The sequence below is a fragment of the Lepeophtheirus salmonis genome, unplaced genomic scaffold (genome assembly GCF_016086655.4).
Source record: "Lepeophtheirus salmonis unplaced genomic scaffold, UVic_Lsal_1.4 unplaced_contig_5206_pilon, whole genome shotgun sequence".
In the NCBI taxonomy this organism is placed as follows: Eukaryota; Metazoa; Arthropoda; class Copepoda; order Siphonostomatoida; family Caligidae; genus Lepeophtheirus; species Lepeophtheirus salmonis.
In genome coordinates, this window is record NW_027294729.1 from 23,145 (window position 1) to 37,131 (window position 13,987).

Here is a 13,987-nt window from a genome sequence, read left to right on the forward strand (position 1 = left end):
AATTATAAAAAATAGCCTCATCTGACACACATAAATAAAAATTCACGCATAAACTACTTTAAACATCATTGATATTAATTTATTGATAAAATATATATGTAATATTTTATTGTGGACCTTATTTTTTATTTTTATGTTTGTCGAGGAAGTTTTATTAAAAAAAATGGTGCCCTGCACGAATATCAAGGAAGCCCTAACTACTTTTTATAGATAAAGTGTACTCGAGAAATGTTTATCAATAGGTGAGTCGTGACCCAAAAGTGGGTCACGGACAGTGCTAATATAAAATATGACCTGCCGGTATGTAAAAATAAAAGACACAGAAAATGAACCTAATTACTTTATACTTATATGTGCTCTCTTCAAGAACTAAATAACAAAGATAAAATAACTCAAAAGTTATATAAAATCAAGTTGAGTTATTTATTTCAATTTGTTCCAAAGTTATGGTCGATTACGATTTTTACGTTTCGTATTACCTTGACATTTCAAAATTTAATGTCCTCTTACTGTGACCATATATAATCTTCGTACCAAGTTTGATCAAACTCCTTCTTTAGCTTTGCCTGTAATCCTGGTTACTAACAAAAGAACAAACAGGGGCAAAAACATAGCCTCCGTTCAGCTTCCTTGGTGGAGGTGATGAGGTTTGCTCGGAAGCAAATGTGTTTAAAATATCTTTTAGAAAGCGGTGACAGCTTTTTCTATTTGGCAATCTCAAAAAGATTTTTATTTTCCTAAGCATCTACTATTATTATTATTATTTAATTTTTTGAAGACAGAATATCTAAGTACAAATTAACAACTAGCACTTGTGCTCAGGAAAGACGGAGATTAATAATGAAGGCTTGCTCGAGAGTTGTAAATGTATGTCCTTGTTGGACTCGAACTAAAATTGGAGGGCCAACATCGGTGTGATTCCAGTCTATACGTCCTTGCTATATAAGGAGTTGGGTTTGTATGATTATCCTTCCTCTCACGGCACTTTGCAGCCCAACTAATAAAACGTCATGACAGCTAAGCTGCTCTCCTCCCAAACATGCTTCAAATTGTCAGGATTATAACGCTGGATAGTGTTGTGTCGTTCCATAATTTATTCGGTCAAATCCAGTACAGTCTTATGACCCTGGGTCTTTATGACATATTTTATGCATCACTAGTCAGAATTCATTGTAAGCCGATATAATATTTTCATGGCTTTAGGAAGAAGCATCTTCATGCAATAAACAAATTCTTAAGAGTCTTTGAATCAATGACAGTTAAAGGGAAAAGCGAAGAGTTTGCAGTCGTTATCAATTGTCTTGATTCATTAAATACTCTAACGTCTACGCCTCCTTCCTGAGCATCTTAACATAATATTAATAAGGAGTGCGCCAACGAGTTGTCATATTATAAAAGGATGGAATCAATAGGAAATAGAAACAAATATTGCATTATTGATGTCGAAGGAACTCGCACATGCCGGGCCATCCTCCTAGTCCTATGTCTCCCAATTCTCTACTTTCATTAAACAATGTAAAAAGTTACAACTTAGAATTGTTGAGATAGTACGCATAAGTGGAGCAGAGAAGACATTTAAATTGATTGAAGGAAAGGAACTGTGTGCGTTACATAGTTGTATTCACAAGAAAAAATACGCTTTTTTAACGCAAAAACACCGAAACAAAGTGTATGTGTGTATTGAATCGTTGTTCCACCAGGTTTTAGTTTCTCCTTTGCAAGTGGAGTGTTTGTGAGTGTGGAATGAGTGTGGTGATCAAGAGAACGTATTTCTCTCTCCTTCTGTTCCTCTTACGTGTATTATTTATAGAAATACATTCATTATTTTATTACAAAATATAATAATATAAAATGGCAACAATATTTGGCAATGCCCTTCTTGGTAAAGCATTGGGGCACACTGATGCTCAAAAGCTTTTCGACCTTGGTGGGATGTTCTTGAGGACTTCCTTGTGTATGGGTTGGTAATGGCAGGTAAGAAAGAACTTTTTCTGGAAAAAATAATGAATGAATGATATTTTTATGGTAAAGAGATGTTAACAATCATGGTCATTAGCATATGTATACTCCTGTGGACACCTCTGATCCAGGACCGAACTTTATCAGTTTCAGGACTGATATGCAGGACTGAACTGGTCCAGGCAGACTAAACTGGAGTCTTCAGTTCAAAAATAACAATTAAAAAAGTGAGGAATGGGCATATCGGCGACAAATTAAGTCAAATATATCAAATGAATTTTCTAAAATATAGCTACAATTCTTGAGTATTTAACTCATCCCATAACTTTGAATACAAAGCCTAATCGCCTAATAATATATATCGTCTGTATGCATAAAATAGGTTGGGAAAGTAATTTTGGTGTTTTTTCGCCTTATTACAATGCTTTATATGTTACAATGTTAAATTGGGATTTTCTACTTATCTTTTATTCAGGATTGTATTTATGTTGACGCAGCACATGTATGTGCTGCGTCAACATTCCATGTTTTTACAAAAATCAAGAAAAAGATTATAATTCATTTTTACATTGTACATATACAATTGCACCTATGTGCATCCCAATATTTTAAAGAAATATTATTCCGCCCACTTATAGACTTTGTATTCCATTTCAGGGATGATTTGAGATATACCTAAGAATGTTAACTATAGTTTAAAACCTTAATTTTACTTACGATAACTTTATTTTATTTACATATTATTGATTTTTCAACCATAAAAATTATCAACTTATAACTATTTAATAGTGAAATTGATTTTGTTTCTACTTTAAATTGTGCCATTTGCAATAACTCCAAAAGAGTAATCCGAATAACTTGTCGATAGAAATGACAATAAAATCAAAAATACCAAATGAATCCAGACTCAACTTTATGGAATGTTTCTAGCTTTATTATACAACATTTCATTTTATATATTATGTATTTTATAATATGTACGTATGTTAACAAGGAATTTAACCTTTGAAACGCCGGCGTGTGGTGTGCAAGTACTCCGTTAAAAATGATTACTTATTTCATCCATCGCCATACTCTAGTAAAAATGTATCTCATAAACTAAAGGTTTCCTCGAAGTATTAATTGTAAACACCCTCATAAAATTATTTTTATTAATATATTTTTCAAATATGTTATAAGTAACATAAATAACACGTATATTTCAATCCCCGATGTTTGGAAAAAATATAATTGTCGATGTGGTTGATATGTTTTCTTAAAGAATGCATCCATGTAAATATATAATTAATATGATAATGAACACTTTCTCTTTATTCCACTCTTAAATAATTCATCAACTCGTATAAAGCGTTTTCACTGACGTCATAGTGCATCATAATTGAAGGAGACTCCATCTTGGGGGCTCAAAAATGATATTTTACGACATAAAATGAACAAATTTCGAATAAATTTTTAACTAACTTCATCAAATAGCTTTGAGAATAAAAACGACTTAACACTTGCATTGAATACTACTTGATGCCAATTATAAATACTGATATTTGAATTAAATAATATTTACTGAAAATCTTTATAGGATGTCTAAATTTGATTGATTAGCGACGAGAAAAGTAGGATAATTAGAGAAAATATCCTATTACTTCCATTGTAATAATTAATTTATATCCCCAATATTGAAATGATATTGTATTATGCATATTTTTAATATTTATTAGGGTCAGATATATAATAAAACTAAGCATTTGAGACATGTATTTTGATAAACAGTAAGGCTTAAGTCCTATTATTTCTTGGTCCGATTTTGACATACAATAGTTTACTATTTTCTGAATATTAATGAAAAAAGAGGTATAAAACTTGGTTGTTTAAGTCTCCAAACTCGCTGACATCAGCAATGCTGATGTCAAAAGAAAACGCTCTATATCATGTAATTTATCAAACTGTTCATGAAATATTATATTTTCTAATAGAATCCTCATTAATCCTGTCTTTATTCTTCCAGGACTCATTGTTGCACCTACGGCTGCTATAAATTCGACACCATTAGATTGTACTCAATGCTTTGAGGTACTTGTCCGGACGAATATGTGAAATCGGATGAGAAGGGTTTCAGTGGAGATGGGTTCTCAAATATTGTACTGTTATGGCTTTAGATCGTTTTATACTTTATTTTCCCTATATATTATTGGGTATAGGATTTTTACTTATTGGAATTGAGAGAATGTTTACTAGGTAAGGATGATGTTCGAAATTCAACAACACTTATTAAATATAAGTATGCTATTATATATATATATTTGTAATTACTATGTAGAATGGTCCCCTCATGTAAAAGAATAATATCTCCACCCCTCATAATTAAATAACGATTAGGATAATGTATTTTTAATATGTGCTATATTTTTCCAGAATCTTCAAAGCTGATCGAAAAGTGGATTTGTTCTACTCCTTAATTGCAAAAGAAGCCCTTGAAAACCCATATGAAGAAGGGAGAAGAGCTTATTGAAGAATCCAAAGACTGTATTGAGGTTCTTTACTCCTTCCGTAAAAGCAACAATTTCTTCAAATCCTATCTTTATCGCACCATTGTCGAATTAGTTGTTGCTATATTCTTATTTGCTTTGCTCATTGTTTATGGTGTTACTTCCTTGAGAAAAGGGGATATTGTATACTGTAATGTTCATGGGATTTACTACGAATGTGCTGGCATTTATCCCCAATTTTATGGAGTAGTCCTTGGAACTGTACTCTTTATTCTCATTGGATACATGCTTGTACGTCTTACAATTTGGTATGGCTTCTAATTCCTTACTTCGGTAAAATGAGTTTCATGATGAAGAGTCTAAAGAACTTAAGCATGCAGATATCCATGAGCTTTACTATAATAACAGAGATCTTGCTCTGATGTTGATTTACTTGCTGAGAATTCTGGGTTTAGCTCCTTCCTTGAGAATATTGGGTCTATTCGATAAGGATAGAAGGCTACAATTGAATCAATCAATGTTCTTGTAGATACGTTTGAGTGGAGCAGGTGGTGATCTAAGATTAGAGTCAAATTCGAAGAAGCAGTTAACGCGCGAAAATTAATGAATAATCTGAAATTGGATTCCAAATATTTTATATACTGTTGAAACCAAACCTCATACTAAATCTTTCTGCAATTGAAACTTTCTCTGCTACAGAGCAATCAATTCATCCAGGAAACTCATGATTGATTCTGAAGGAAGGGATCTGAAATGCAAAATATCCAGGGTATTAACTATACATCCGTTATAAGAGATGTAGAACCTAAATAAGCCTTGCCACCATTTGCATATCCACCATTATTAACGGCAAAACTGTTAAAAGAGTCTTACAAGGTCTAAAAGCTGCAGAAGAAGCTTGAAAAGGAGATCGATGAGAAAAGCAAAATTAACATGCCTGAAATCAATGCTTTCCATGGTCGCTAATATGTGTGATAGTGGAAATTGTTTTAATAAAACAGGATCTCTCTTGTACCTCGATAACATTATAAAAGCATTACAATTCATACTATATTTTGGTTGATATATCTTAACCATCAACTGCCAATTCATAATTTATTTGCATTTTCTTAAGTAATAAATATTTTACTTTTGTTCATTTATTTATCTATGATTATAATGTAAGTTTGTGTCAAAACTTGATCATTTTGTTAAGTCATTACTTATTTAATTATGAGGAATATAATTAATTTTGAAAGCGTATGTTATTTTCTTGTTAAATATAGTGGTGTAGCATATATACTGGGGTATATAAAAAAGAAATAGACATTATAGCCAATAATTATACCTGATGTAGAAAAAGTACTGAGACCTACCTCTAAGTAGTTATTAAATTACTTATAACTGATCAGGATAATTTTATACATAGAAAATGTTATTTTATAATATTTTTACTATAACAATGCACATTAATCATGAATCTGGACGCAATCAGCCTCAATTACAGCCTCCGGAACTCCTTGTACACATTGGCAACGTAGTCATTTTTCATGATCATCCACTGCTGGTTAACGGGAGGTCTTCAGAGCATCGATATTCGGGTGGCAGATTTTGTAGACCTTCTCTATTTGCTACCAGAGGATCCAGTGGATTCAGATAGGATTTGAGGGTGTTAAAGGTTTTTTGACCAGAAATCTGCGTTGCTACCATCCACTCTAGAACAATATTAGTGCAGTATGGGCCAGTGACCCTGTCCTGCTGAAGTACGTGCGTGGCCTTGCTGGACTTCTTGATGGTCTTGGTGATGTATGAGACCACATTTTCCTTCAACGCCATCAGTAGTCGGCCGCGGGTAATCGGTATCCAACAGAAAACCAAATTAGAGGTCTTTTTTATCTAGTTTATCCCACAACATCCCATATCATCATAGAGGCCGGATGTTTGATCTTTGTGATTTTCCTGATGCTATTGTCAGCTTTACCAAAGTATACCACCCAATAATTTTACTTGTAGACGGGGTCAACGGTAAATGTATTTTTTCATTTTTGTATTATTATTTTCTTTTATTATTTTTTATTTTTAGGAAAAAACTGTTCTAACTTCTAAATTTTATCAAAATGTATCTAAATAGTCCACAGTCTCTATATAGTCCGTTCAAGGACTTTATGGAGAAAATAATTTGATTGACTGTCTCCATAAAGTCCGGCTACCGTAACATGGCGTTATCTCGCTAACGCAAAAATACCCAATGTATTTTGTTGTCAGCTGTCAATTTCCTTATTTCTCTGTCATGTCATGGCTATTTCATAATTTTTTGATAAATAAACAAAGTAATAAGTTATTTTATACTAACGCTCAGTTTCCAAAAGAACAGGAATACAATTTCTTGTTGTTCTTGGTAAATTACAAATTTATAGCTACGCTTTCAATAGAATATAACTAAGCAATATTATAATTCAATATATATATGTAATTCATTTTAAAAATGGTGAAGAAATAATATGATTGTGCAATGAATTTAAGAATTCACTGGATAGTGATACATGATTAATGCTTTAGGGACTAGATAAGAGATATACAGGAGTTGGAATGATTGACTAATTTGTTTAACCACCAGATGATTTCCGGCTTTTTTCGGTTTCTTTTTGGAGGAAAGGTTGCGTCATACAATAAAGGTAACGAGGTGGTAAATTTCCATGTTACAATTCATATACTAGGTCTGGGTCATCAGGATTAATCTATTCATAGACTATTCTTTGAATAACTCCATCAATTGAGATAAATGCTTCAAATTAAGAAATTTGTATTTAATTGTATGTTAAGATTTAATTAAAAACTATAGGTCGATTTTTGGTGGAGAATGGACAAAGTAGAACTATGCCTCATTGCCCGATTGAGCCTTCCCATTTGGATCGATATAGAGATCAAAGAAAAATTAAAATTTTAGATTTTTGAGAGTTTCTATTCAATATTTTAGCTATATAAAATTTCAAAAGATGGAAGATGGCGATCTGACGAGTGATTGATTTAACCTTGGATAAGGTTATTTATTTTTCTTTAAATTTAACTAGAAACCTAAACTATTAATTAAAACAATAATTAATAGTATTTGAATAATAATTATGCCTTCAAAAAATTATAAAAGTATTTTAAAACCAAAATATATTACTCATTACCCAACGAAGGGTATTTATATTCTATATTTTTGGTTTAAAGTTACGTGAATCCTAAACATAATTCATACATATTTTTGATTTTAGGAAAAAATGTGAAGATAAAAAAATGAAAAGTGTATTTGGAAAAATAAAGATTCTTTTAAACTGATGTAATAACCATCACTAATTTAATATGTATATATTACAATAAAAGAAAAATAAACAAACACAACAGTCGTTGTAAAGTGTGAAGAAAACTCTAAAAGATCAGTAAAGTTGAGCAATCTGAAATTTTTCAATAGAACGGTGGTCTTGCCTTTCAAAAAGAGAACGAAACAGGCTACATAACGTAGTTATCTAAAGGACTCGAATTCTTGAAGTTGTTTATCTAAGACTGTGAATTCATACTTCCAATGTATCAAGCCAAGTTATAAGAACCATAACAAGTGATTATATGCTCTTCAACGAATTTTTAAATGTATTTTTCTAGTACGATACTATGATATTTGAATATGTAACTACGTTTGTAATAAATAATAATGACATTCAGTGATATTTATCAAAGAATATGAAAATTATAGCTCTATATCTTCATTCATTTCAAGTTAGAATGAGAATACAGCCCCAATTTCATTAACTTGTAAAACAAATATTAATGTAAATTCCTGTGTCAATGTTTAATTCCATCAATTAATTTATTTATTGAATAAATGTAAATACATATTTGCATCTTCATAAAATCGTACTCTCCAACGACTCGACCTTTGACAACCTACCCGAATCCTCTCAGTGGTTTGTCGCTCCAAAGCCATCCACTACCTCACATTCTGGATTATAACGAAGTGGAAATCGCTTGATCTTGCCTAGTAGTATTTTGCAAATGCTTGTCCGTCGATCCAAGAGTCTTGTCAAATATGAATGATACATCATGTCTAATGATATTGTAATTGATAACGGAGAATTAAGTGATTAGCACTTCTTCCATGAGAACCGCTGTCGTGTTTTTTTATTTTTCTTCTATCATAATATATATTATATTGGTGATGATAGTCATTATATCAGTTTTAAAGAATCTTGCCATTTTTTCCATTTAGACAGTTTTCCTTTTATTTTGCCATTTTTCCATTGCCACTTTTTCTGGACACCATATTTTTGTTTACTTTTTTATTTCAACGATCTTGTCTCCTCTTTCCTTTTTAGTCTCTTTACTTATCACTGAAGGACTCAAGGGAAAGAGCAGATTAACAAAAAAATCCACAACAAAACTTTTAGATCAAGGAGTTTTGAATACGGGCCACTATCGTTAGTGTCCAAAATAACAAACTAAGTCAATCCGAATAAACAGCTGCTAATATGATTTAAAATATAGCCTGCAATATATTATTAAACTTCCGTTGTTTGTTGTTCAGTATCTTCTTCTAGAAGTTGAGGAGTTAGTTCTTGAAGAAAATATGCATTATCCACTTCGTCAGATTTATTTCTTCCTTCTTTATAATCATCTAATAAATCGATTAGATATTTACCATTATCATACTGATAATTGGAAGATCCCTTTTCCTTCATGAATTGACTTAAAGTAATTATTCTTAGATTGATGTTGGAGTTGGGATTTTGTACCTAATAAGGCTGAATAAATTTTCCACGGCATCTTGAGTAAATCTTCCAGTTAAAATGAATGAAAATCCTTCATCAAGGATCTTCATGTGCAACTGAAGGATGGAAGTTGTCGATAAAATGATACTAGTTTACGATGGCTTCCCATAACCTTTTTTTCCTACATTACATTGACGAATGATTTCGATTACCTTTTGTAAAGTATGAATAGCTTCATTATATTTGTTCTCATTTTGATAACTTAAAACCATCATAGGTGATCGATAGGTCATGAGTTCGAACCAGGAACGAATCAAATCAATAAATTCTGCCATTAATAATCTTAACCCATCTGACTCCTGGATTGTCTAATATCTCAGGCCGCACTTGTTGCATGGGGAAAAGAAGTCATTGCATCAGCAACATTCATTTTTGAAAAATGGCTTGGGTTTATGATACTTCCAGAAAGATTTTGAACAATTTTCAATTCCTAAACTTTTTTTAACTCTACCGGTTTTTGAAGATGTTTTACAGAAACAATATGGTTTGATAAATGTCTTTCTTCCCAAAAAAATGATGGCAAAATAATTTCAATATTGTTTACTAAAGATGTTCGAAGATTTTTTGAAGATGGGGAACACCATAAAAAAAGTATACATTTTCTTTCGGATTTGCTGGATGAGGGACGAAGTTGACAATTTTATTTTTTCTTACAAAATTAACTCTCTACCAACGGAACATTGCCTGGTTTGATGGGTCCATCATATCTGTGGTAATTGATCTTACACGTAGACCAATTTTAGAAGCTTTTATGGCGACATCTTTTGTAATTTTTCCCAGTACAGACCCATTAACTGAATCTGGAGTAAAGAAATAACCAACTGCTTGCTTCCATCTACTTGAAATTCCAGCGAGTATAATCACAAAAATATGTGTCTTATATTCGCCTGTGTGCTCTATTTCAAATAAAGTAGGAATTTGATTATGTACCGTCCTTTGAAGACTTCCGCAGAAACATTCATTCTTCAAAGTGACCCTAATGCAAATAATTTAAGTATAAATAATTATAATTATGGAGCCCAGTGACATCATCATAAGAAAACCCATTAAAATATTTTTCACATCCCTCACAGTGTAAACAATGTTGATTGTACTACTTGGCAAACTCTTGAGTCTTTGGTGGGAGTCCAATTCGCACGTTTGATGGCATTGATCCACAACTTCCTTCGATTGATGTCTTTTGGAAAATGAATCATTTTCTTGGACGATAAGCAGGAAACTTTTTAGTCAAAGTTGATCTATTATTACAATACACTGCACAACACGTTACCGTTATGAACAATATAATGTAATTAAAAAATTAAGCTCAACATGTAGTACATAAATTAAATTCAACATCTTTAAAATTGCCCTGATACCAGCTGACAATTTTAAGCCAATCAGCAAAGAGGAGAAAAATATGCTCTTCTTCTACTGATCGTCCACTCTTTCACTTAAGTCCTTTACTTATCAGTCACTAGTGTTGAGTAGTAAGTAATAAAAAAACTACCCTTGAAAAATTAGAAAAGGAAAAACGGTTATTGAATTTCTTCTTTGTTGTTCATTACTTAATAGATCGTCGTGATGTTAACTTCTCCCTCACAACTGAATATTCTCAACTTTCTTTGTTGTCAATTGTTTTAGAAATACATAATGGAATAAATATATATAAATTTAAGTACAATTATATTATTTTTCCTACACTAACACTATAATTAATTGATGTAGAATGTTCTCTTTATAGCAGTATTTTTTTTTCTCCCACTCTACTTATCGTTAATCATATAGTCAGTATTGAAAACTACATGTTTATTCTTAGAATTGTATGAAATAGGACATAGAACGAGTGCAAAAGCAAGATTTTTTCATTTTCCAAAGCTGATGTTAACAATTAGTGATTATATTTGTATTGACATGAGAACGAACAATGAAATATTAAGAATTTAAACGTGTATATTTTTGTTTGTTAAATTTATATTCAACACAACTATTATTATTGACTCTTCCCCCCTCTTACCTGCACCAGTAGTACATGCCTGTTCCATAAATGTAAATTAATAGTCAAACCTTGAAGTATATAATTTACTTATCAAAAGTGTACCCAGGATTATATATATTAGGGGGAAGGGAGCATTTTTTTAGCGAAATTTAAGAATTAAAATTTTTCAAAAAAAAAATCTAGGGCTATTCACAAAAAAATTTCCAAAACAAAGACTCAAATATTAAATTTTTGGAACAAAATTTTCAAAAATCTACAGATGTTTGGAAAAACTTAAATTTTTTGGAAGAAAATATCAAAAATTAAACTTCTTTTATTTTAAATTTCATTAGCTGTTGACAACAAATTATTTTTTTGGGAAAAAGTTGGAAATGTTATTATTATTATTTATTTAAATTCAAACATTTAATTTTTTGGAGTGCTGTTGTCAGTCTCGCCAGAGCAATCCACCCGATCATTTTGCTTGTACGCCCTGCTTAGAAAAACAATGATAAGAATGCATTTATTTAAAAATCGTAGACAGATACAGACTTTAAACATTAAAAAAATGTTCGTAATTTTGAGTTACCAACGTAAGTAAAGCTTTGTTTAATTCTGAGCAGATTAGATTCCTGGGCTCTGAAGGTCAAGTTTGATTTTTCGCTAATAAGTTGATTTTTTCATTAAAAAATATCAATTCCACGTCTCTCAAATTTTTTTTTTAAAGGTAGGTAAATGGTAGTTGACGATTCGAAAATGCACCAAAAAAAAAATTAAAAATCCAAAAACGAATTATTCTAATAACAGAAAAAGAGAGAAGTTGTTTTAAATACGAATTAAAAAATGGGAATTAGGAAGATGATGTGCGAGTTAATCTTAGTATGTATCTTCTATCTTGATTATGGTTGAAGAAGAAACATAAAAAATTAGCAATGACAATAAATAAGTCACAAGGCCGAACATTTGAAAAATTGTTTGTTATTTACAAAAATCAGTATTTTCACATGCTGCATTTTAAAGAGTGTCAAAAGAAGGTGTAGGTTTAATTATATTTACACGAAATGGATACCAGCAACAAAATTTTTGTATACAAGGAGGTTTTACAATAGAAATTTTCCTATTATATAATTATAATTTATAGTAAATCATTTCAGTTTAAAATTTTTCCATAAATAAGCTAAATATAAATAAAACCCATTTAATTTTTCATTGGCTGTTGTTCTTAGAAATATATTTCGTGTGCACTGATGATAGATGTGGTAGCCCCAAATACATACTAAATTGGTAACATAAGATCAAAACAAGACACCTTCCCCGAGCAAGCACCCCATTTTCTTTTCACCACTTAACATTTTACTCTTCGTGCCAAATATTCTATGAACACTTTACTCATTTGAACTTAAAAATGTGCTATAGAATACTTGTATTTTAGTAATTTGTAATAAAATACTTTAAACCCATCATTTAAATTTGTTCATCACAATTTTTTAGGTTGAAACTTCCATCAAATATATATGCATTTTTCAAGCTTATTTGTAATTTCAACTTTTAATTCCAACAAAAATCAGCTGTTTATCCCTTAGAAGTTATTTTTTTATATGTACTATATGACATAAGTAGGAGTAAAATGAACAAGACACATTTTATAATGATTAATTTAATTAAATTTTTATTATAAAGGACCTAGATTTGATGGATTTTATGGATTCAAAAATAAATATAATAATATATAGTACCATGAATACAAAACTGCTTGAGTATATATAAAATGATTCATAAATCACAACTAGACAATTAATTCAATAATCAGACAAATATTTCTCATGGTTTTGGTTTCTACAAGGATAGTGTTGAATTACCAAGCCACTGGGTATTATTATATCACCCAGGAATGTTCCATGATCCTTGTCACTCAACTGACATATGGTTTTTACCATTGTAGAAACACACTCTTCAACAGTTATTTGAGCATTTGAACCTCCCAAGTCTGTTTTAACCCACCAGGATGCAATGAAGAACTAGAATTCCATCTTTCTTTAGTTCCAAGAGACATTCTTCATTGCCATATTCAATGCTGTTTTACTACAACGATATGGATACTTACCTCCGGATTCATTTTCAGCAATAGATGCAACTGATGTACTCATTTGAATAATTGCAGCATTGTCACAACCAAAACTCTGCATCAGGCTTCGCTACTTTTTTAAGAAGTGGGAGTAAGGCTCTGGCAAGAATAGTTGAGCAATACAATTAACTTTATAAGTTTTTATCATGGCTCCTCTGACGTCAAATTAGCGAGTGACTGTCTTTTCCCATAATGCCGGCACTGTTGATAAGTGTTAAGGCCATCTGAACCTAAGGTTAGAAATAACTATAATTTTTTAACATTAAAATATATTTTCTCATACCTAACTCATCAGAGACTTGAGCAATAAAATCCTTATAGTCATTTTTCATATTTAGATACATCTAGCTCCTAAGGACTTTTACACGGGAGTTTGATTCTAAATCAAGCCAATTCTTCTGCCTTTTACTTGTTCAGCATCTTGCAATGATTTTCATGACTTTATCTACTTTCAGTCTTTAACGAGGCCTAAATAGTTCTCTATTGCAACAAAGTAATCAAAACAGTTTTGGAGGCTCCTAATGAATGATACGTTTTTAGAAAATTATTTCACAAGACAGTGTACCTGTTTGATGTTTTATATTGGCATATTTCTTGATAAGAAAGTTAGAACACATTTCTAAGCTAGTCTATTGCCTAACCTTGGTGTGAAATGAAAGAGAAAAGTTTACCTATA

General features: G+C 31.1%; 1 long non-coding RNA gene and 1 pseudogene across 1 annotated transcript; one reads left to right on the forward strand and one right to left on the reverse strand.

The window, feature by feature from the left end:
* The first annotated feature begins 8,983 nt into the window (after positions 1-8,983).
* On the forward strand, positions 8,984-10,728 carry LOC139907523 (uncharacterized). The gene is made up of 2 exons (XR_011784204.1): positions 8,984-9,391; positions 9,447-10,728. It is a non-coding gene; the product is annotated as an uncharacterized lncRNA (long non-coding RNA).
* Positions 10,729-13,022: 2,294 nt separating this feature from the next.
* On the reverse strand, positions 13,023-13,670 carry LOC121131387 (C-signal-like; annotated as a pseudogene).
* Positions 13,671-13,987: the final 317 nt, after the last annotated feature.